Genomic DNA, 22,179 nt, shown 5'->3' on the forward strand with positions numbered 1-22,179 from the left:
CAGTATATTACACAAAGAACTGAAATGTATATACATATGTGTGAGGATAATATTTTTCAAACAATATACATAGTATTGATCCCTCACACCCCTACCTCGGCTTGGCTGTTTATCACTGCCAGTGCCGCCACTACTACCCTCCTGCTCTGACGCCGTCATCACCTCGTCACCTGGTTCCCACGTCCTGTCTAAAACAACATCATCATAGCCCTCCTCATCATCCCCGCCACTTCTGTCACTGTGTTGTGAATGTGATGTGACATCATGGCGGGCTCCATGCCCCCCTCATTACTGCGTCTGCCACCACGGCTACCACCAACACCCCCATTACCACAGCTATGCGTCTCGGACACCGCTTCCACCTCCACCACCGCCGCAACACACTCCGTTGGCTGACTCGCGGAAAACAAATCATCATCACTATGTTGTTCATTATCTTCCTTCTCACCCGAGGAGATGTCTCTTAGGACTCTCAGGAAAGATGGCTTCCAGCTAGGAAGGGGGAGTGAAGACATAGATGATGGAATGGAAACGCTAGAAATACCCATATTACTACGGTCACTGTGCCAAGGAACTGTAGAGGATCTGGAATCCAACGAAACCTGGCTTGAAGCCAGATCGTCAGAGTCTTCCTGTTGAGATGACCGCGAGCCAGCCAACCAGTCCACAATGGCCGTATTGTCTAAAGTAACCCGCCCAGCGGAGGAGATGGACAAGTCTGGCTTGCTGATACTGCGACTACTACTACTACTACCAGCAGGCACATGGCTGCTGCTACTAGTAGAACTGGGCACATGTCTTGTGCCACAAATGCTGGTACTGGGTCTGGCACCAACAGATCCAACATTTGGACTAGAAGAGGACATGGCATGGGTGTTTTTTCCTCTACCCCGTCCTTTCACAACCTTTTTTTTACCAGACATTTCACTGTTGTGCTGGAGTGCAGCAAGTTGAATCAAAACCCCTTCCCCTACTAGAGGAATGAGGCCCTTATAAAATATTATTGGACTGGCTGAAAATGAGTGACTGTGAATAGGTGGCAGTCAGTGTATGCTGTGACTTGTATAATAGCACCAAAGGCACCGGCTGTACTTAATTAGCACGTTGAATTAAACCCTTAGACAGAAATGAGGCCCTTTTAAATTGTTATTCGGACTGGCGGAAAATCAGTGACTCACAAGGTGCCAGTCAGTCGAGGAATGCTGGGCGTTATAGTACTACAATGGCTGCCTGGAATGCAAGTTGGATGTTAACCCATGCAACGGGGATGAGCCCCTTCTAAAAGCTTATTCACACACTGGCTTGGCAAATGGCAATGAATGAGAATTTCTATCAGCCACTGTGCACTCAGGGAATGCTGGGCGTTGTAGTACTACAAAGGCTGCCTGGATTGCAAGTTGGATTGTTAACCCATGCAATGGGGATGAGCCCCTTCTAAAAGCTTATTCACACACTGGCTTGGCAAATGGCAATGAATGAGAATTTATATCAGCCACGGTGCACTCAGGGAATGCTGGGCGTTGTAGTACTACAGCTGACTGCCTGGATTGCAAGTTGGATTGTTAACCCATGCAACGGGGATGAGCCCCTTATAAAAGCTTATTCACACACTGGCTTGGCAAATGGAAAATTTTTTTTATGCAATTTGGATGTTGATTGTTGAGAGTAGAGTAGACTCCCGCTGTAGTAGATAGCCCCTTCGATTGCTGGATTCCTGGCTTTTAGATTCCTAAAGCTTTCCCTTACTGCACAGAGATGCTATCCCTACAGCTCCTGTCTCTAAAATGGCCACTGAGCTCCGTGCATAGACTTTTATTGCAGGCTTGAGCCTGCCCCTATGCTGCGTCCTGATTGGCTGGGAGAGCCGTTTGCAAGGCATTATGGGGTAGCCTGATGTCAGGTGATATTTTGAAATCCTCCATTTTACATCTAACAAGTGGCAGGCGCCAAATTGTAGCCGGGTTCGGCCGAACCCGGTGAAGTTCGGATTCGCTGCGAACCGAACTTTTCACGATGTTCGGACCGAAACCGGCTTCTGTTGTCCCGGTTCGCTCATCTCTAGTCACGAGAAAACAATCTCTGAATCGCTTGGAAAGGTTTAAGCATTCAGAAGTTACCACATAAAGTGAAATATGTCAGATCTAAAAACTAGGCTGCGTCCTTAAGGGGTTAATAATATAATTTTCCTTTTCTTCTAATTAACTCGCCCAGGCCCTATATGGACAAAGTAAACAATTAGTGCGCAGTCACATGCCACAGATTTTGTTGCAAAAAATCAGTTTCATTTATCTGAATGGAACTTGCAGAAATCCCTACACCTTCTACAAAAACAACCCCATTCATATAAATCAAACTGATTTTCAGTCACAGAAATTTCTGCATCAAAATGGCAGTATTCGGGTCAAAACATAGAAGAGGTGCAAATGTTTTCATTATAATTTTTTCTATATAGTTTCCATTCCTGGTTTTAGTCTGCAAATACTGATACAAAATATTGACCAAAAATACCTTTATGTGAAAGCAGTCTAATTCTTTTTTATTTTTATATAACCCCCTTGGCGACATGTCCGTACTATTACGTTGCTGTTTCCAAGGTCTTAAGGCAAAGCAACGTAATAGTATGTGAGGATGATGGTGCGGGCTCAGAAGACACCCAGCTGAATGGCGAGGACCGGCGCTAGCCTCTGACCTGGCCGTTTAACCACTTAAATGCAGTGCTCAAAAGCGAGCGCTGCATTTATGGGGTTTTACCAGCAGATCGGAACCCAGCGATGTAATTGCGGGTTTCCGATAGCTGCTTTGGCAGACCGGAGGCCTAACAGTGGCACATGGCTACGGTCGTGTGCATGAGGCCTAAAGGGGGGTTTTACACAGGACGATTATCGGGCAGACGAGTGTTCATATAACCTGCTGCTGAGCAGCTGACTAAGGGGGAGGGGTTAGCTGGTCCCAGGTGCTATAAATCAGGCCTCAGTACTCTGTAGAGCCTGCTCTGTGGCTTGAAAAAACAAGTGGGTTGTAGATCAAGTGGAGTTCCAAAAACCGGAGTTCCGAAAAGAGGAGTTAAAGTCCCAGTAAGTGCTCTTCTACTTCTTTTTCTTTTTGATTAACAACTGTTCGCTGTTTTTTTTTGTAACTTGGATAATGGATAGCAAGATTGGAGGTTTTCTTCAGTGCACAGTTTGCCATATGTATGCACGACTGGAGCCGGAGTTCCAGGGTGAATATCTCGGTGGCAGATGTGAGCATGTTGGTCACCTGGAAGCTCGTATTAGAGATCTGGAGGAGCAGAATGCAACACTGAGGAGGATAGACAATCTTGAGCTGAGCTTGCTGCTCACGGAGCATGCAGTTATTGGGTTAGAACTGGAGGGTGAAGACATGGGTGAGCAGGATCAGGTAAGTAGCTGGGTTAATGTAGTTAGGGGCAGTCGAAAGGGGTCAAAGAAAAGGAAGGCCGATCCGGTTTCTGACATTCCAGGCAAAATTGCCAAGTTGGGTGATGATGCGAGGGTGTCAGTCTCAGAAAAGGCAGCCCTAGTGGATACTGATCTCCCTAACAGCCGGGAGAACAGCCCAGCTAGTAGTCGGCGGGATGGTAATGCAGGTAAGCCAAGACAATTGATAGTCGTAGGGGATTCTATAATCAGGAAGACGGATAGAATAATTTGTCGCCAAGACCACCTCAACCGAATGGTTTGCTGTCTCCCTGGTGCTAGGGTTCGGCATGTGGTGGAACGGGTGGACAAATTGCTGGGAGGGGCTGGTGATGATCCAGCTGTCGTGGTCCATGTCGCTACCAACGACAGAATAAATGGTAGGTGGAGGAGCCTTAAGAATAATTTTAAAGAACTAGGCTACAAGCTGAAGGGAAGGACCTCCAAAGTAGTATTCTCAGGAATACTGCCTGTGCCATGCGCATCACAGGAAAGATAGCGGGAGCTCAGGGTGTTAAATGCATGGCTGAAGTCTTGGTGTAGAGGAGAAGGATTTGGGTTCCTAGAGCACTGGGCTGACTTTTCATTGGGGTACAAACTGTATTCTGCAGATGATTTGCATCTAAATGGAAGGGGGTCCGCTGTGCTGGGGGAGAGAATTCTAGCTGGGGTGGTGGAGTATTTAAACTAGGGCTGAGGAGGGAGGTCAATGTAGGAAAAAAAAAAAAAGGGGTAGCCAGGTTAGAGAGGGGTCAGACTATATTGGTGGGGGGGAGAAACAGAATGTGGGGAGAGGACTAGACAACAAGATAAGGAGATCCTTTCGTTACAAAACATCAGTGTAAATAAAAAGGCCCAATTAATGTCAAATCACATTTCTGATAATAAAAGTGAAAAACTGACAGGCAAGTTAAAATGTATGTTCACAAATGCCAGAAGTCTAGCAAGCAAAATGGGGGAGCTGGAGGCCTTGATACTGGAAGAAAATATAGATATAGTTTGTGTTGCTGAAACATGGCTGGACTCTTCACATGACTGGGCTGTAAATCTACAGGGTTTTACACTTTTTCGGAAAGACAGGAAAAAATAGGAAAGGTAGTGGTGTATGTCAGAAATGATATGAAGGCGAGTGTGAAAGAGACAATAGTGGGTGAATACTGTGAGGAGGTTGAAACCTTGTGGGTGGAACTAGAAAGGGAGGTAAACACTGAAAAAATTACTTTTGGTGTAATCTATAGACCCCCCAATATAACTGAGGAGATGGAAGTTCAGCTATATAAACAGATGGAGCGGGCTGCACAGGCGGGTACTGTAGTCATAATGGGAGATTTTAATTTCCGGGATATTAATTGGTGTCATGGTTCAGCTTCAACTGCAAAGGGGAGACATTTCCTCAACCTGTTGCAGGAAAATTTTATGGGCCAGTTTGTGGAAGACCCGACTAGAGGTGAAGCTCTTTTGGATCTGGTAATTTCTAATAATGCAGATCTTGTTGGGAATGTCAATGTTCGTGAAAACCTCGGTAACAGTGATCATAATATAGTTACATTTTACCTATACTGTAAAAAACAAACCCAGGCTGGGAGGGCAAAAACATTTAATTTTAAGAAAGCCAATTTCTCCAGGATGAGGGCTGCAATTCAGGATATGGACTGGGAAGAACTAATGTCAAATAATGGAACAAATGATAAATGGGAGATTTTCAAATCTACTTTGGGTTATTATAGTGCAAAATTTATTCCTATAGGTAACAAGTATAAACGACTCAAATTAAACCCCACATGGCTTACACCTTCTGTGAAAGGGGCAATACACGACAAAAAAAGGGCATTTAAAAAATAAAAATCTGAGGGTACAGCTGTAGCATTTGTAAAATATAAAGAGCTTAATAAAATCTGTAAAAATGTAATAAAATTAGCAAAAATACATAATGAAAGGCAGGTGGCCAAGGATAGTAAAACAAATCCCAAAAAATTCTTCAAGTATATAAATGCTAAAAAGCCAAGGTCTGAACATGTAGGACCCCTAGATAATGGTAATGGGGAGTTGATCACAGGGGATCAAGAGAAGGCAGAGTTACTAAATGGGTTCTTTAGCTCTGTATATACAACAGAAGAAAGAGCAGCTGATGTAGCCGGTGCCAGTACTGTTAATATATCAGTTGATATACTGAATTGGATGAATGTAGATATGGTCCAAGCTAAATTAAATAAAATAAATGTGCACAAGGCCCCGGGACCAGATGGGTTACACCCTAGAATTCTTAAAGAGCTTAGTTCAGTTATTTCTGTCCCCCTTTTCATAATATTCAGAGAATCTCTAGTGACTGGTATAGTGCCAACGGACTGGCGCAGCACAAATGTGGCGCCTATTTTCAAAAAGGGCTCTAGGTCTTCCCCGGGTAATTATAGACCAGTAAGCTTAACATCCATCGTGGGGAAAATGTTTGAGGGGCTATTGAGGGACTATATACAGGATTATGTGACAATAAATAGCATTATAAGTGACAGCCAGCACGGTTTTACTAAGGACAGAAGTTGTCAAACTAACCTAATCTGTTTTTATGAAGAGGTGAGCAGAAGTCTAGACAGAGGGGCCGCTGTGGATTTAGTGTTTTTTGGACTTTGCAAAGGCATTTGACACTGTCCCGCATAGACGCCTAGTGGGTAAATTAAGGACTATAGGTTTAGAAAATATAGTTTGTAATTGGATTGAGAATTGGCTCAAGGACCGTATCCAGAGAGTTGTGGTCAATGATTCCTACTCTGAATGGTCCCCGGTAATAAGTGGTGTACCCCAGGGTTCAGTGCTGGGACCACTATTATTCAACTTATTTATTAATGATATAGAAGATGGGATTAATAGCACTATTTCTATTTTTGCAGATGACACCAAGCTATGTAATATAGTTCAGTCTATGGAAGATGTTCATGAATTGCAGGCAGATTTAAACAAACTAAGTGTTTGGGCGTCCACTTGGCAGATGAAGTTTAATGTAGATAAATGTAAAGTTATGCATCTGGGTACCAGCAATCTGCATGCATCATATGTCCTAGGGGGAGCTACACTGGCGGATTCACTTGTTGAGAAGGATCTGGGTGTTCTTGTAAATCATAAACTCAATAACAGCATGCAATGTCAATCAGCTGCTTCAAAGGCCAGCAGCATATTATCGTGTATTAAAAGAGGCATGGACTCACGGGACAGGGATGTAATATTGTCACTTTACAAAGCATTAGTGAGGCCTCATCTAGAATATGCAGTTCAGTTCTGGGCTCCAGTTCATAGAAAGGATGCCCTGGAGTTGGAAAAAATACAAAGAAGAGCAACGAAGCTAATTAGGGGCATGGAGAATTTAAGTTATGAGGAAAGATTGAAAGAATTAAACCTATTTAGCCTTGAAAAAAAGACGACTAAGGGGGGACATGATTAACTTATATAAATATATTAATGGCACATACAAAAAATATGGTGAAATCCTGTTCCTTGTAAAACCCCCTCAAAAAACAAGGGGGCACTACCTCCGTCTGGAGAAAAAAAGGTTCAAGCTGCAGAGGCGACAAGGCTTCTTTACCGTGAGAACTGTGAATCTATGGAATAGCCTACCGCAGGAGCTGGTCACAGCAAGGACAGTAGATGGCTTTAAAAAAGGGTTAGATAATTTCCTAGAACAAAAAAATATTAGCTCCTATGTGTAGAAATGTTTCCTTCCCTTTTCCCGTCCCTTGGTTGAACTTGATGGACATGTGTCTTTTTTCAGCCGTACTAACTATGTAACTATGTAACCCTCGTTGCCGATAAACAGGGGGACAATGAGCAGATGACCGAGCAAATGCTCGATCAACTGCTGATCTTATCCTTTTTAAAAAGTGAAATATCGTTATCGGCAGCACATCCCCTGTGTAAACAGGGAGACGCGCTGTCGACATGATAACGTATGGGGACGAGCGATCGGAGAAACGACCACTCTTCCCCATCTATAGCTCCATGTGACCGCAGCAAATTATCGCAGATCAACGATGTCTCGTTGATCGGCGCTCGCTGCACCGGCTGCTTATTGGCCAGTGTAAAAGGGCCTTTACTCTCAGATTCTAGACCAGACCAATTCGCACATTCAATCACTCACACACTCTAATCACATTCACCTCAAAAACGTCTCCAGAATCCACCCTTTTCTTACGGATTCACCCTGGTCTTGACTACTATAGCGCATTACTAATCAGTCTTGACATCAATGGGAGGCAGAGAAAGCGTATTTCGCGGCGTTTTATGCCCGCGGCGCTCAATGGCCATGGGCAAAAAACACAGCGAATATCGGCGTGCAGGGAGAGGAAAATCTGCCTCAAACTTCCAAACGGAATTTTGAGGCAGAGATTCCACCTGCAAAAAACTGTGTGAACATAGCCTAATGCAGCAGCCAGGCTCATCTTTCTGACCAACCGCTACACCAACACCTCTACCCTGTGCCAGTCCCTGCACTGGTTGCCCATCCCCTTCAGAATAAAATTCAAACTTATTACTCTCACCCACAAAACTCTCCACAGTGCTGCACCTCCTTACGTCTCATTCCTCATCTCTGTCTACCACCCTACCCGTGCTCTATGTTCTGCCAACGATCTAAGATTAACATCCTCCATAACCCCAACCTCCTACTCATAAGACTTTTCTCGTGCTGCACCAGTCCTCTGGAATGCGCTACCCCGGACGATCAATTACCAGCATTCACAGTTTTTAGCATGCCCGGAAAACACATCTTTTTAGACAGGCCTATAACATTCCCTAAAAGAACTACTTTCCCTTTTACATTAGTCATGAGAACTTGACCCCCTCATTCAGCAGTACCCCCCAAATTGTCACTATTTAATGTCTGATATTGTCTTTACATGTTCCCTCTGAATTGTAAAGTGCTACGGAATATGTTGGAACTACAGTATATAAATAAAAACTATCATTATTATTATTAGAACAAGAAAGAAACTAGCCAAGAGGTGGAACTAGCCATTTGAATGTGTGATCCACTGAAGGTGAATCTGAGAAAGTTCTTCTTTTCTTAAACCCCATAAAGAGGCACATTTTTATTGCCAACCTGCTAGCGGGTCTGAAGCAGTGAGATATTTGGGTATTTATTGGGCCTCTTAAAAAATACTGATCTTTCATAGTGTCACCATCTTATTTTATGTTTTATTGCGGTTTTAAACAAACACATCACATCAGTACAGTAGGGACGTTCATCCTCTCCTTGTACTTCCAATATTGCCCGCAGAAGCGTGAAAAAGAAAGCCGCCATTGTCCTGCAATTTACACAGAGAACCTCTTCTGATGAGCTTTAATGCAGGATATTGCTAGTAAAGAGGGTAATTAACTTTAGATAAAACTTTACGCTTGGGAAAAACTAGTCGGTTTCTAGTAACAACTCCTACGTGACGCAGTCTGTTTTAATGGCTTGTCTCGTGAACAAAACTTTGTTTATCTTCATGCCAATCTATTTTAACTGTTTTACTACTGGATTGAATGAGGAACCAGCAATCGTTTTAATACAGATTTCAGAGATTCATGGTTGGATACATTACATGTTGAGAAGAACATTAGTTTAGGTGATACAGAACATTGTTCCCATGTGTCATTCTGAGCACAAGGCTCAAGGAAATTAATATCTCTTATTTATTTTTATTTTTTTAATATTTAATTATTTATTTTTTTTGCAGAAAATGCACGTACGCCCATGACCGTACGACATTAGGGGAAGAATGTTATGTGTTAATGAACATCTATTTGAACTCAGAAATGGTGTCGTCCATATATTGCTGCACATGTATAAGGGGTACATCACATTGGTACAGTAGATGACAACCTTGCTGGACGTTCATATAGTTACGTGAAACAATTCCGATAAGCTAATGATTTGCAATCACTGACCCCTGGTAATTGTTATGGTCATTACGTGTTTACACCACTACAACTATCATATATTAGGGAAAATACCATACACATATTTGATCATAGCACCAGTACAGTCAAAGTATAACCATGTGCATTTTACATGTACTAGTTACAAGCACAAAATTAATAATTACAATTTTAATACATTAAAGGCGTAGTCTGGTTTCAGCAAGCTCTACAAGTTTTCAATATACTTTGTGTGTCAATTTCTCACTGTAGTCAAGCTCTCTGCTTGCTTTCAGGAACCTTCATTGTTTACTCTCAGGGGATAAAAATCAGTCCTGGTCATGGGATGATCACACCGATGCTGGGATCATTAGGGTATGTGTACACAGCAACGCCAAATACGCCTGAAATTACGGAGCTGTTTTCAGGAGGAAACAGCTCCTGAATTTCAGACGTTTTTATATGTGCACGCGTTTTTCGCGCCGTCTTTTACTGACGTAATTGGAGCTGGTTTTCATTGGAGTCCATAAAAAACGGCTCCAATTACGTCCCAAGAAGTGTCCTGCACTTCTTTGCCGCGGACGCAATTTTACGCGCCGTCTTTTGACAGCGAGGCGTACAATGACAGCTCGTCTGCACAGATCATCATAAGACCCATTGCAAGCAAAGGGCAAATGTTTGCCGACGTATTGGAGCGTATTTCAGGCGTAATTCGAGGTGTAAAACACCTCCATTACGTCTGAAAAGAGGTTGTGTGTACATACCCTTAGAAAACACTGCTCTGATACACATTCTGTAACTGATCAGACCTGCACCTGTGTTTCCATCACATGATACGGACAGATTTATGTCCACTGAGAGTAAACAATAAAGCCGGGCTCCCACGTAGCATAAACGCTGTGGAATTGCCGCAATGGAGATTCCACAGCATTTACAGTAGAAGCAAAGTGGATGAGATTTAGAAAATGGGAAAAAACCACGTGGGGAAAAAAAAACCACAAAAAAACGCAGCGAAAAAGTTCATAAATTGACCTGCAGTGCAGATTTTAAATTCGCAGCATGTCAATTTATGCTGCGTTTTCGTTGCTTTTATGTTGCAGGTTTTCCCAATTGAATTTAATGGTGATGTAAAACCCGCAACAGCATTATCCCAGGAGGCCGGACAACGAAGGGATGCGTCGCCATGAGTACAGCCCGGGGTAAGTATGAACTTTTTTTTTTTTTTTCAGTGTGGGGTGGTTTTTCAAATGAAATGTGCTGTGGGCTCTAGGTCTGATATGCTGCGTAGTTTTACACAGCATATCTGACCCATGGGAACCTGGCCTTAATGCTCCTATTGAATGACAGCTAGCCTACATCTTGAAAACCAAAAATGTTAAAACTTAATTAAAACAAAGAATAACATACTTGCTGAAACAGTAATACCTCTTTAATAATAAATTGTCATCAATGATAAACAATACTCATAGTTTAGCATTGATCATCTTGTACAATTACACTGTGAGATTATCGATAAATTTACCTTAAATCGCTAGATTCGGAATGATAATCTGTATGAGTAAACTGGAATTTATATAGCCTACTGGGCAATTTACTAGGCCTTATTGTCTAGATAAATAAAGGCAAAACTAAGACCTTGATATATATTATTAAAGAGGCTCTGTCACCAGATTTTGCAACCCCTATCTGCTATTGCAGCAGATAGGCGCTGCAATGTAGATTACAGTAATGTTTTTATTTTTAAAAAACGAGCATTTTTGGCCAAGTTATGACCATTTTTGTATTTATGCAAATGAGGCTTGCAAAAGTACAACTGGGCATGTTGAAAAGTAAAAGTACAACTGGGCGTGTATTATGTGCGTACATCGGGGCGTTTTTACTTCTTTTACTAGCTGGGCGTTCTGACGAGAAGTATCATCCACTTCTCTTCAGAACGCCCAGCTTCTGGCAGATCACGCTGTGACGTCACTTCCCCAGGTCCTGCATCGTGTCAGACGAGCGAGGACACATCGGCACCAGAGGCTACAGTTGATTCTGCAGCAGCATCAGCGTTTGCAGGTAAGTAGCTACCTGCAAATGCCGATGCTGCTGCAGAATCATCTGTAGCCTCTGGTGCCGATGTGTCCTCGCTCGTCTGACACGATGCAGGACCTGGGGAAGTGACGTCACAGCGTGATCTGCCAGAAGCTGGGCGTTCTGAAGAGAAGTGGATGATACTTCTCGTCAGAACGCCCAGCTAGTAAAAGAAGTAAAAACGCCCCGATGTACGCACATAATACACGCCCAGTTGTACTTTTACTTTTCAACACGCCCAGTTGGACTTTTGCAAGCCTCATTTGCATAAATACAAAAATGGTCATAAATTGGCCAAAAATGCTCGTTTTTTAAAAATAAAAACGTTACTGTAATCTACATTGCAGCGCCTATCTGCTGCAATAGCAGATAGGGGTTGCAAAATCTGGTGACAGATCCTCTTTAAGTAATCCCCGATACGACTTTTTACTGAGGCCACTACGGGGGTATTAAGATGAGTACGCCTTTTCACGGTGGATCAGGTTAAGCCCGGGGGAGCGGGTGCTTGGCTGTCTGATGACAGCTGGGCTCCTTCTTTAAAGACCGCGCTGCGACTGTGGCATCTAAGGGATTCACAAAGGGAGGGGGCTCAGTCTGTCACCCATCGATGGCTCACGAATGCAATCACGGTTCGTTGATGGGTTTCCATGGCAACTGGGTGGGACTAAAAAAAAGGTCCATAGGCCTGCCATGAGAGGCAGTAATGCTTTAGTATACCAAAGCATTATAGAGGCGATCGGCAGATTGCATAATAAAGTCCCCTAGTGGAAGTAAAAAGAATAATCAATTCATGTAAAATAAATTTCATGAAAAGCACACATATATGGTCAAGCTGGGATTGTAATGATCCAAACAATAAATTGAACACATTATTTAAACCACATGGTAAATGGCATAAACAAAATATGCAATCAATAAATCCCATGTACCCCCACAACATGGTACCAATGAAAACTACATGTCATCCTGCAAAAAACAAGTCTTATATGGCTACATCGACAGAAAAATAAAAGTTATGGCTCTTTGAATATGACGACGTAATAACAAATTTGAAAGAAAAAGGTTTTTTATTGTTTAAAAGTAGTAAAAATATATATATTTGGTATCTTTGTAATTGTACCCAACCATAGAAAAAAAGTAACATGTTATTTATGCGACACGGGGAACGGCGTAAATTTAAAATGCAAAAAACAATGATGGGATTGCTTTTTTTTTTTTCATTCCACCCCAAAAATGGAATACAAGTTAATCAATAAATGATGTGTACCCCAAATAGTGCCATTGAAAAATACATCTCATTCCACAAAAAAAACAAGACATCACACAGCGATGTCAAAGGCAAAATAAAAAAAATTATGGCCGTTGGAATGTGACGATGAAAAAAAATTTAAAATATTGCATTGTCATTTAGGGCCAAAACAGGCTGGTTATAAGGGGTTAATGTACTGATGGAGTGTGAGATGTATGTGTATTTATGATAGCGGTGCTAGATTTGATTTACCAAGAAAAAAAGAGAACTCATATTTGTAGGTATAAATGATACTATGATTATATACGATTTATATAAAGACACATGGACACAGCATGTTTCTTATGTTAGATTTACTGGATTTGATCTCATTAGAACCTAGGCAATGTAACATACACCGCTCTCACTTGGATGGTCTGCTATGTAGACAAAGGAGAACAGTTAAAATATTCACAATACAACTGTACGTAATTTACTATTCTTCGTTCTACATCAAATAAAACTGCACCAACAATTCTTAATACAGTCCACATAATATCATCTTGTTTTGGGATAAATGCAGAACACATCATATGGAGTAAGAACCAGTCATCTTCAGCACGGAGCGTCATCTCATAGAGCATACAGGGAAGGCTCCTGCTCTTTCCTAACCCTCTTTACTCAACCTGTCCAAGTAATATACACTAAAACTGAATAAATTTAGTCTATGTAACATCTGGAAGGTTCCATCACAATACCAATGTATACGTCATTCACAAAACTCTACTCACATTTCATAGGTAGGAACAGACTCCATGGGTCTTCTTAGGTGGCTGCTGCAGTAATGGGCTATAAGGTGTAAGGTGTGCCTGCAATATGCTTCCAGCCAGGTGAAAAGTAAAGGACAGGGAATGTGTTATCAGCCAGAACCAATGGAAACATTCAGGATTGGCACTTTTTACGTGTGCCTCACATGTGCTTAGTGTCTTCTGGTGGTAAGATTAATCAAGTAATATAAAGTAACTCAAATAATAAATTTATGTAACAGATCGACAAAGCTAACAAGCCATAGGAAAGGAGCAGGTGTATCTAGAACACATATAACCCACTCCACCCCTTAAACTGTTCATAGACATAAAGGCAAAAGATCTCATGTTGCTTCCATCATTATGTTAAGGCTGGATTCACACGAACGTGGCGTTTTTGCGCACACGCAAAAACGCGGCATTTTGCGTGCGCAAAAACCACTTACCAGCTCCGTGTGGCAGCAGCATATGATGCGCGGCTGCGTGCTTTTCGCGCAGCCGCCATCATTATGTCACTCCATTTGGATGTTTGTAAACAGAAAAGCACATGGTGCTTTTCTGTTTACATTCATCCTTTTGACAGCTGTTGCGCGAATCACGCAGCTCGCACGGAAGTGCTTCCGTGCGGCATGCGTGGTTTTCACGCACCCATTGACTTCAATGGGTGTGTGATTTGCGCAAAACGCTGAAAGAACGGACATGTCGTGACTTTTTTTCAGCGAACTCATGCTGAGTAAAAATCACACATATGTCTGCACGGTCCCATAGACTAATATAGGTCCGTGCGACGCGCGTGCAAATCACGCGCGTTGCACGGACGTTTTTCCCGTTCGTCTAAATAAAGCCTAACTTTGAAGACAATCAGTGGCTGCAACATACTTCTACCAGAAAGAAAAATAATTTTTCCAATGTATCATTCCCCCAAGGTCAGCCATTGAAAGAGTCTGTCAGCGTTCATAGATCTAGATTATCAACAGGATCTATAAAAAAAATATCTGATGTATATAAGCTTTAGCAACCCCTCTCGTCTATTATTGTAGTTTTACCGAATAGATGCATATGGCTATAAAATGCTTTATCTGTATTCCTCCTAAACTGTTGCTAGGTTGAACTAAGTACTACAACCTATAAGTTGACCCCAGTACTACAACCTGTTGTGAACTGTAAACCCATAATTTTTTCGGCGCAGATTTTCAAGCGGAAACCACGTTGGAATCAGTGCCGAGAAATGGCCCAAATTGCCCCCGATTGATTTCAGTTGAAAGTCCATAAATCTATTGCAGTGTTTAAAAAAAAAAAGTGACGTGTTTCGAGACCGGACCGGTCTCTCACTCAGGCTAAAAACAAAAATCACATGACCAGTCCCGTCTTGAAGTGCGTCACTATTTTTTAAACACTGCAATAAATATATTGACTTTCAAATTGCAAAAATCTTATTTTGTTCATGTGATATCATCCACTCGATAAATCGAGAAAAGACTGCTACAAAAGATTTACTAAGAGGTACAGCGCCAAGAACGGATTTCTTTTTCTCCTTTCTCTTACAACGGAACTCTAGGGGTCCCCGTACGAATCCCGGCCTGCAGTCCTCTTCATATAGATATACGCATCGGTACGTTGTGCTCCTCAAGCACAACTCAAGCACCCCTAGGCCTGTTTTCAGAAATCCTTTGGATGATGCACTATGTGAGCCATGTATTTTTTTTTTTGTCTTCTTTTAAACAGTTACCACTTCGAAGGCATGGAGAGAGTATATAGTGTGCATTTTAAGAAGGTATGCAATGCATAGGGATAGAAATATACCTCAAAATAGCTTTAGAGCACCCGTCAGCTCTCCCTCCTTTTATAATGTGCCACAGTTCAAGAGAACTCCCCTTAAAGCGGCTCTGTCACCAGATTATCAAATCCCTATCTCCTATTGAATGTGATGGGCGCTGCAATGTAGATAACAGCAAAGTTGTTTTTTTTATTTTTTAAAAACGATCATTTTTGCCCAAGTTATGAGCAATTTTATATTTATGCAAATTAGCTTTTCAATGGACAACTGGGCGTGTTTTCTCGTTTTACCAACTGGGCGTTTTGAAAAAACGAACAAACAACAACTTTGCTGTTATCTACATTGCAGCGCCCATCATATTCAATAGGAGATAGGGATTTGATAATCTGGTGACAGAGCCGCTTTAAATGTGGTCCCTAATAGATGCTAATAGCAGCCATTTTAGTGCCCCTTTCCCTATCTTATGGTCACAGTAATTTTACTATCTCTGTAATTCTGGCATTCTATCAGCCAGTAAGCTAATGCCAAGCAGAACTTCAATTTTCCCAAAGATAAGCGTGCAGTGATGGTCTTCAATGTAATTCTGTATTTGTGATTGGAATTTATTGGGAGTGTTCTCGTTCCCTTTACAAATAAAAAAAATTACTCAATAGATGGCAACATTGGGAAACTTCTTTTAAACTAAAGTTTCCCCATTAGAATGATCCATTAGGGAGTTCTTCACACTATCAGGCAGTTTCTGTTTGCTATGTAGTCTGTACAATGTTATCACCTGTTTGCAGAAAGAACGGATATGCATAACTTTAGAGCACTAAGCACATTTCTATATTTATTCTTCTATTAAGGGGAAAAAATACAGCACTGGTTTGTTTGACTAATTGAATGACTTAAAACACCTTTTCACAAAAGTCAAAACAGGATTGATAAATTCAGAAAAAACTACAAAGGAAACATGTTACAAAGTGTTGTAAATGGCATGTTCACCAAAGACGAATGTGGTATTCATGTTTACATTGTGGAACACGTGCTACCCATGTTACTAGAAAGGCAGCACAAACGCTACAATCAGTACTTACGGGGCCACTATTCCATTGTAAAACATGCACATTTAAGAAGAATTTTTCATCCTACAGCATGTACTGTATTTAAAGCTTAGACTCGCCTATGTTTATGCTAGGGGACTGCCTAGGCAGAAATTACATAATATAATAATCTTTCACGGTTCAATAATTTCACCTACAATGGTCCTTCCTCGACCATTTAAGGCTGTGTTCACACAGAGTTTTTTGCAGGAGGAAAATTCTGCCTCAAAATTCCGTTTGGGATTTTGAGGCAGATTTTTACCTTCCTGCACGGCGTTTGCCACGATTTTCGGAGCGTTTTTTCGCTCGCGCCCATTGAGTGCTACGGGCAAAAACCTCAGAGAAATATGCTTTCTCTGCCTCCCATTGATGTCAATGGGAGGTCAGAGGCGTAACCGCGCGAAGATAGGGCATGTCCCTTCTTTCTCCCACGAGGCGTTTTTACCGTTCGCGGGAGAAAACCGCCTCCGCCTCCCATTGAAATCAATGGGAGGCATTTTTGGACGGTTTTTGACGAGTTTTGCGGAGCGGTTTCCGCGCCAAAAACCTCATCAAAATACTCTGTGTGAACACAGCCTAAGGCTATGTTCACACGGAGTATTTTGGGGGAGGAATATCTGCCTCAAAGCTCCAAACGGAATTTTGAGGCAGATATTCGTCCCCCAAAATACTCCGTGTGAATAGCAATTATCGCGCCGTTTTTCGCCCGCGGCCATTGAGCGCCGCGGGCATAAAACACGCTTTCTCCTGCCTCCCATTGAAGTCAATGGGAGGTCGGAGGCGGAAGCGCCCGAAGATAGGGCATGTCGCTTCTTTTTCCCGCGAGGCAGTTTTACTGCTCGCGGGAAAAAGACGCCGACGCCTCCCATTGAAATCAATGGGAGGCGTTCTCGGGCCGTTTCTGCCGAGTTTTGCGACGCGGTTTCCGCGTCAAAAAACTCGGCAAAAGACCCCGTGTGAACATAGCCTAAGAGAGAGAGAATCTTGCTCTACAACGGTGCTAGTATTTTAGCTGGAACAAACCATAATGTGCTAGTTTACACCATATCTCTAGTCAGAAGTTACATAGTTACATAGTTACATAGTTAGTACGGCTGAAAAAAGACACATGTCCATCAAGTTCAACCAAGGGAAGGGAAAAGGGAAGGAAAAATTTCTACACATAGGAGCTAATATTTTTTTGTTCTAGGAAATTATCTAACCCTTTTTTAAAGCCATCTACTGTCCCTGCTGTGACCAGCTCCTGCGGTAGGCTATTCCATAATTTCACAGTTCTCACTGTAAAGAAGCCTTGTCGCCTCTGCAGCTTGAACCTTTTTTTCTCCAGACGGAGGGAGTGCCCCCTTGTTTTTTGAGGGGGTTTTACAAGGAACAGAATTTCACCATATTTTTTGTATGTGCCATTAATATATTTATATAAGTTAATCATGTCCCCCCTTAGTCTTCTTTTTTCAAGGCTAAATAGGTTTAATTCTTTCAATCTTTCCTCATAACTTAAATTCTCCATGCCCCTTATTAGCTTCGTTGCTCTTCTTTGTATTTTTTCCAACTCCAGGGCATCCTTTCTATGAACTGGAGCCCAGAACTGAACTGCATATTCTAGATGAGGCCTCACTAATGCTTTGTAAAGTGGCATTATTACATCCCTGTCCCGCGAGTCCATGCCTCTTTTAATACACGACAATATCCTGCTGGCCTTTGAAGCAGCTGATTGACACTGCATGCTGTTATTGAGTTTATGATTTACAAGTACACCCAGATCCTTCTCAACAAGTGAATCTGCCAGTGTAGCGCCCCCTAGGACATATGATGCATGCAGGTTGTTGGTACCAAGATGCATAACTTTACATTTATCTACATTAAACTTCATTTGCCAAGTGGACGCCCAAACACTTAGTTTGTTTAAATCTGCCTGTAATTCATGAACATCTTCCATAGTCTGAACTATATTACATAGCTTGGTGTCATCTGCAAAAATAGAAATAGTGCTATTAATCCCTTCCTCTATATCATTAATAAATAAGTTGAATAATAGTGGTCCCAGCACTGAACCCTGGGGTACACCACTTATAACCGGGGACCATTCAGAGAAGGAATCATTGACCACAACCCTCTGGATACGGTCCTTGAGCCAATTCTCAATCCAATTACAAACTATATTTTCTAAACCTATAGTCCTTAATTTACCCATTAGGCGTCTATGGGGGACAGTGTCAAATGCCTTTGCAAAGTCCAAAAACACTAAATCCACAGCGGCCCCTCTGTCTAGACTTCTGCTCACCTCTTCATAAAAACAGATTAGGTTAGTTTGACAACTTCTGTCCTTAGTAAAACCGTGCTGGCTGTCACTTATAATGCTATTTATTGTCACATAATCCTGTATATAGTCCCTCAATAGCCCCTCAAACATTTTCCCCACGATGGATGTTAAGCTTACTGGTCTATAATTACCCGGGGAAGACCTAGAGCCCTTTTTGAAAATAGGCACCACATTTGCCCTGCGCCAGTCCCTTGGCACTATACCAGTCACTAGAGATTCTCTGAATATTATGAAAAGGGGGACAGAAATAACTGAACTAAGCTCTTTAAGAATTCTAGGGTGTAACCCATCTGGTCCCGGAGCCTTGTGCACATTTATTTTATTTAATTTAGCTTGGACCATCTCTACATTCATCCAATTCAGTATATCAACTGATATATTAACAGCACTGGCACCGGCTACATCAGCTGCTCTTTCTTCTGTTGTATATACAGAACTAAAGAACCCATTTAGTAACTCTGCCTTCTCTTGATCCCCTGTGATCAACTCCCCATTACCATTATCTAGGGGTCCTACATGTTCAGACCTTGGCTTTTTTGCATTTATATGCTTGAAGAATTTTTTAGCATTTGTTTTACTATCCTTGGCCACCTGCCTTTCATTTTGTATTTTTGCTAATTTTATTACATTTTTACAGATTTTATTAAGCTCTTTATATTTTACAAAGGCTACAGCTGTACCCTCAGATTTGTATTTTTTAAATGCCCTTTTTTTGTCATGTATTGCCCCTTTCACAGAAGGTGTAAGCCATGTGGGGTTTAATTTGAGTCGTTTATACTTATTACCTGTAGGAATAAATTTTGCACTATAATAACTCAAAGTAGATTTGAAAATCTCCCATTTATCATTTGTTCCATTATTTGACATTAGTTCTTCCCAGTCTATATCCTGAATTGCAGCCCTCATCCTGGGGAAATTGGCTTTCTTAAAATTAAATGTTTTTGCCCTCCCAGCCTGCGTTTGTTTTTTACAGTATAGGTAAAATGTAACTATATTATGATCACTGTTACCGAGGTTTTCACGAACATTGACATTCCCAACAAGATCTGCATTATTAGAAATGACCAGATCCAACAGAGCTTCACCTCTAGTCGGGTCTTCCACAAACTGGCCCATAAAATTTTCCTGCAACAGGTTGAGGAAATGTCTCCCCTTTGCAGTTGAAGCCGAACCATGACACCAATTAATATCCCGGAAATTAAAATCTCCCATTATCACTACAGTACCCGCCTGTGCAGCCCGCTCCATCTGTTTATATATCTGACCTTCCATCTCCTCAGTTATATTGGGGGGTCTATAGATTACACCAAAAGTAATTTTTTCAGTGTTTACCTCCCTTTCTAGTTCCACCCACAAGGTTTCAACCTCCTCACAGTCTTCACCCACTATTGTCTCTTTCACACTCGCCTTCATATCACTTCTCACATACAGACATACACCACCACCTTTCCTATTTGTCCTGTCTTTACGAAAAAGTGTAAAACCCTGTAGATTTACAGCCCAGTCATGTGAAGAGTCCAGCCATGTTTCAGCAACACCAACTAGATCTATATTTTCTTCCAGTATCAAGGCCTCCAGCTCCCCCATTTTGCTTGCTAGACTTCTGGCATTTGTGAACATACATTTTAACTTGCCTGTCAGTTTTTCACTTTTATTATCAGAAATGTGATTTGACATTAATCGGGCCTTTTTATTTACACTCATGTTTTGTAACGAAAGGATCTCCTTATCTTGTTGTCTAGTCCTCTCCCCACATTCTGTTTCTCCCCCCACCAATATAGTCTGACCCCTCTCTAACCTGGCTACCCCTTTTTTTTCTACATTGACCTCCCTCCTCAGCCCTAGTTTAAATACTCCGCCACCCCAGCTAGAATTCTCTCCCCCAGCACAGCGGACCCCCTTCCATTTAGGTGCAAATCATCTGCAGAATACAGTTTGTACCCCAATGAAAAGTCAGCCCAGTGCTCTAGGAACCCAAATCCTTCTCCTCTACACCAAGACTTCAGCCATGCATTTAACTCCCTAAGCTCCCGCTGTCTTTCCTGTGATGCGCATGGCACAGGCAGTATTCCTGAGAATACAACCTTGGAGGTCCTTCCCTTCAGCTTGTAGCCTAGTTCTTTAAAATTATTCTTAAGGCTCCTCCACCTACCATTTATTCTGTCGTTGGTACCGACATGGACCACGACAGCTGGATCATCACCAGCCCCTCCCAGCAATTTGTCCACCCGTTCCACCACATGCCGAACCCTGGCACCAGGGAGACAGCAAACCATTCGGTTGAGGCGGTCTTGGCGACAAATTATTCTATCCGTCTTCCTGATTATAGAATCCCCTACAACTATCAATTGTCTTGGCTTACCTGCATTACCATCCCGCCGACTACTAGCTGGGCTGTTCTCCCGGCTGTTAGGGAGATCAGTATCCACTAGGGCTGCCTTTTCTGAGACTGACACCCTCGCATCATCACCCAACCTGGCAATTTTGCTTGGAATGCCAGAAACCGGATCGGCCTTCCTTGTCTTTGACCCCTTTCTACTGCCCCTAACTACATTAACCCAGCTACTTACCTGATCCTGCTCACCCATGTCTTCACCCTCCAGTTCTAACCCACTAACTGCATGCTCTGTGAGCAGCAAGCTCCGCTCAAAATTGTCTATCCTCCTCAGTGTTGCATTTTGCGCCTCCAGATCTCTAATGCGAGCTTCCAGGTGAACAACATGCTCACATCTGCCACAGAGATATTCACCCTGGAACTCCGGCTCCAGTCGTGTATACATATGACAAACTGTGCACTGAAGAAAACCTCCAATCTTGCTATCCATTATCCAAGTTACACCAAAACAGCGAACAATTGTCAAAGAAAAAGAAGAGTACTTACTGGGGCTTCAACTCCTCTTTTAACTCCGGTTTTAGAACTCCACTTAGTTCACAAGCCACTTAAACCACCAAGCTCAGAAAGAGCAAGCTCAAAATGAGGTCTGCTGACTAATTTATACCACCTGTGTCCAGTTAACCCCTTTCCCCTCGTCAGCTGCTCAGCTGGAACGAATCTGCAAGGGAAAAAATTTACAATTTACAATTTTTTTTTTAAAATTGTGTGAGTTTTACATTGCATTCACAAACTGGGCAATGATGTCGGAGAGTGCCCAAAGGCCACATAAGAAGTCACCTGTGTTATAAACGGGTCATGGTAGGTGGGGGTAGCTTTATAGAGGTTGTCCCACCATAACTTATCACCTATCCACAAGATAGGTGAGCAGTGTTTCAGCCGGTGTATAGGTGGGACAACTTTTAGTTACGCTTCTTTTCCCAGTAATCCCGGTTTCTCATACAATGTATTGTAATGCATATTATTACTACTTGTTTTATTTTGTTGTTTTCGATTTTAATTTAGGTATTTTTTCTTACTTTGGGGGTAACATTTTAAGGGTATGTTTACACAGAGTTTTTTTGCAGGCAGAAAAATCGGCCTCAAAATTCCTTCAGGAATCACGGGGAAAAAAACGCCTCCACCTTCCTTTGCGATCAATGGAAGGAGATTTCGGAAGTTATTTGGCGTGATTTCCA

General features: G+C 42.1%; 1 protein-coding gene across 1 annotated transcript in view; it reads right to left on the reverse strand.

Moving 5' to 3' along the window:
• The window catches only part of LOC142748027 (stimulated by retinoic acid gene 6 protein-like), a 60,510-nt gene extending 38,890 nt beyond the window's left edge, over positions 1-21,620 (reverse strand). The window contains exon 1 of the mRNA XM_075855142.1: positions 21,491-21,620. The gene's annotated coding sequence lies outside the window, so the exon portion shown is untranslated. The remainder of the gene's footprint in view (positions 1-21,490) is intronic.
• Positions 21,621-22,179: the final 559 nt, after the last annotated feature.

The sequence above is a fragment of the Rhinoderma darwinii genome, chromosome 3 (genome assembly GCF_050947455.1).
Source record: "Rhinoderma darwinii isolate aRhiDar2 chromosome 3, aRhiDar2.hap1, whole genome shotgun sequence".
Classification (NCBI taxonomy): Eukaryota; Metazoa; Chordata; class Amphibia; order Anura; family Rhinodermatidae; genus Rhinoderma; species Rhinoderma darwinii.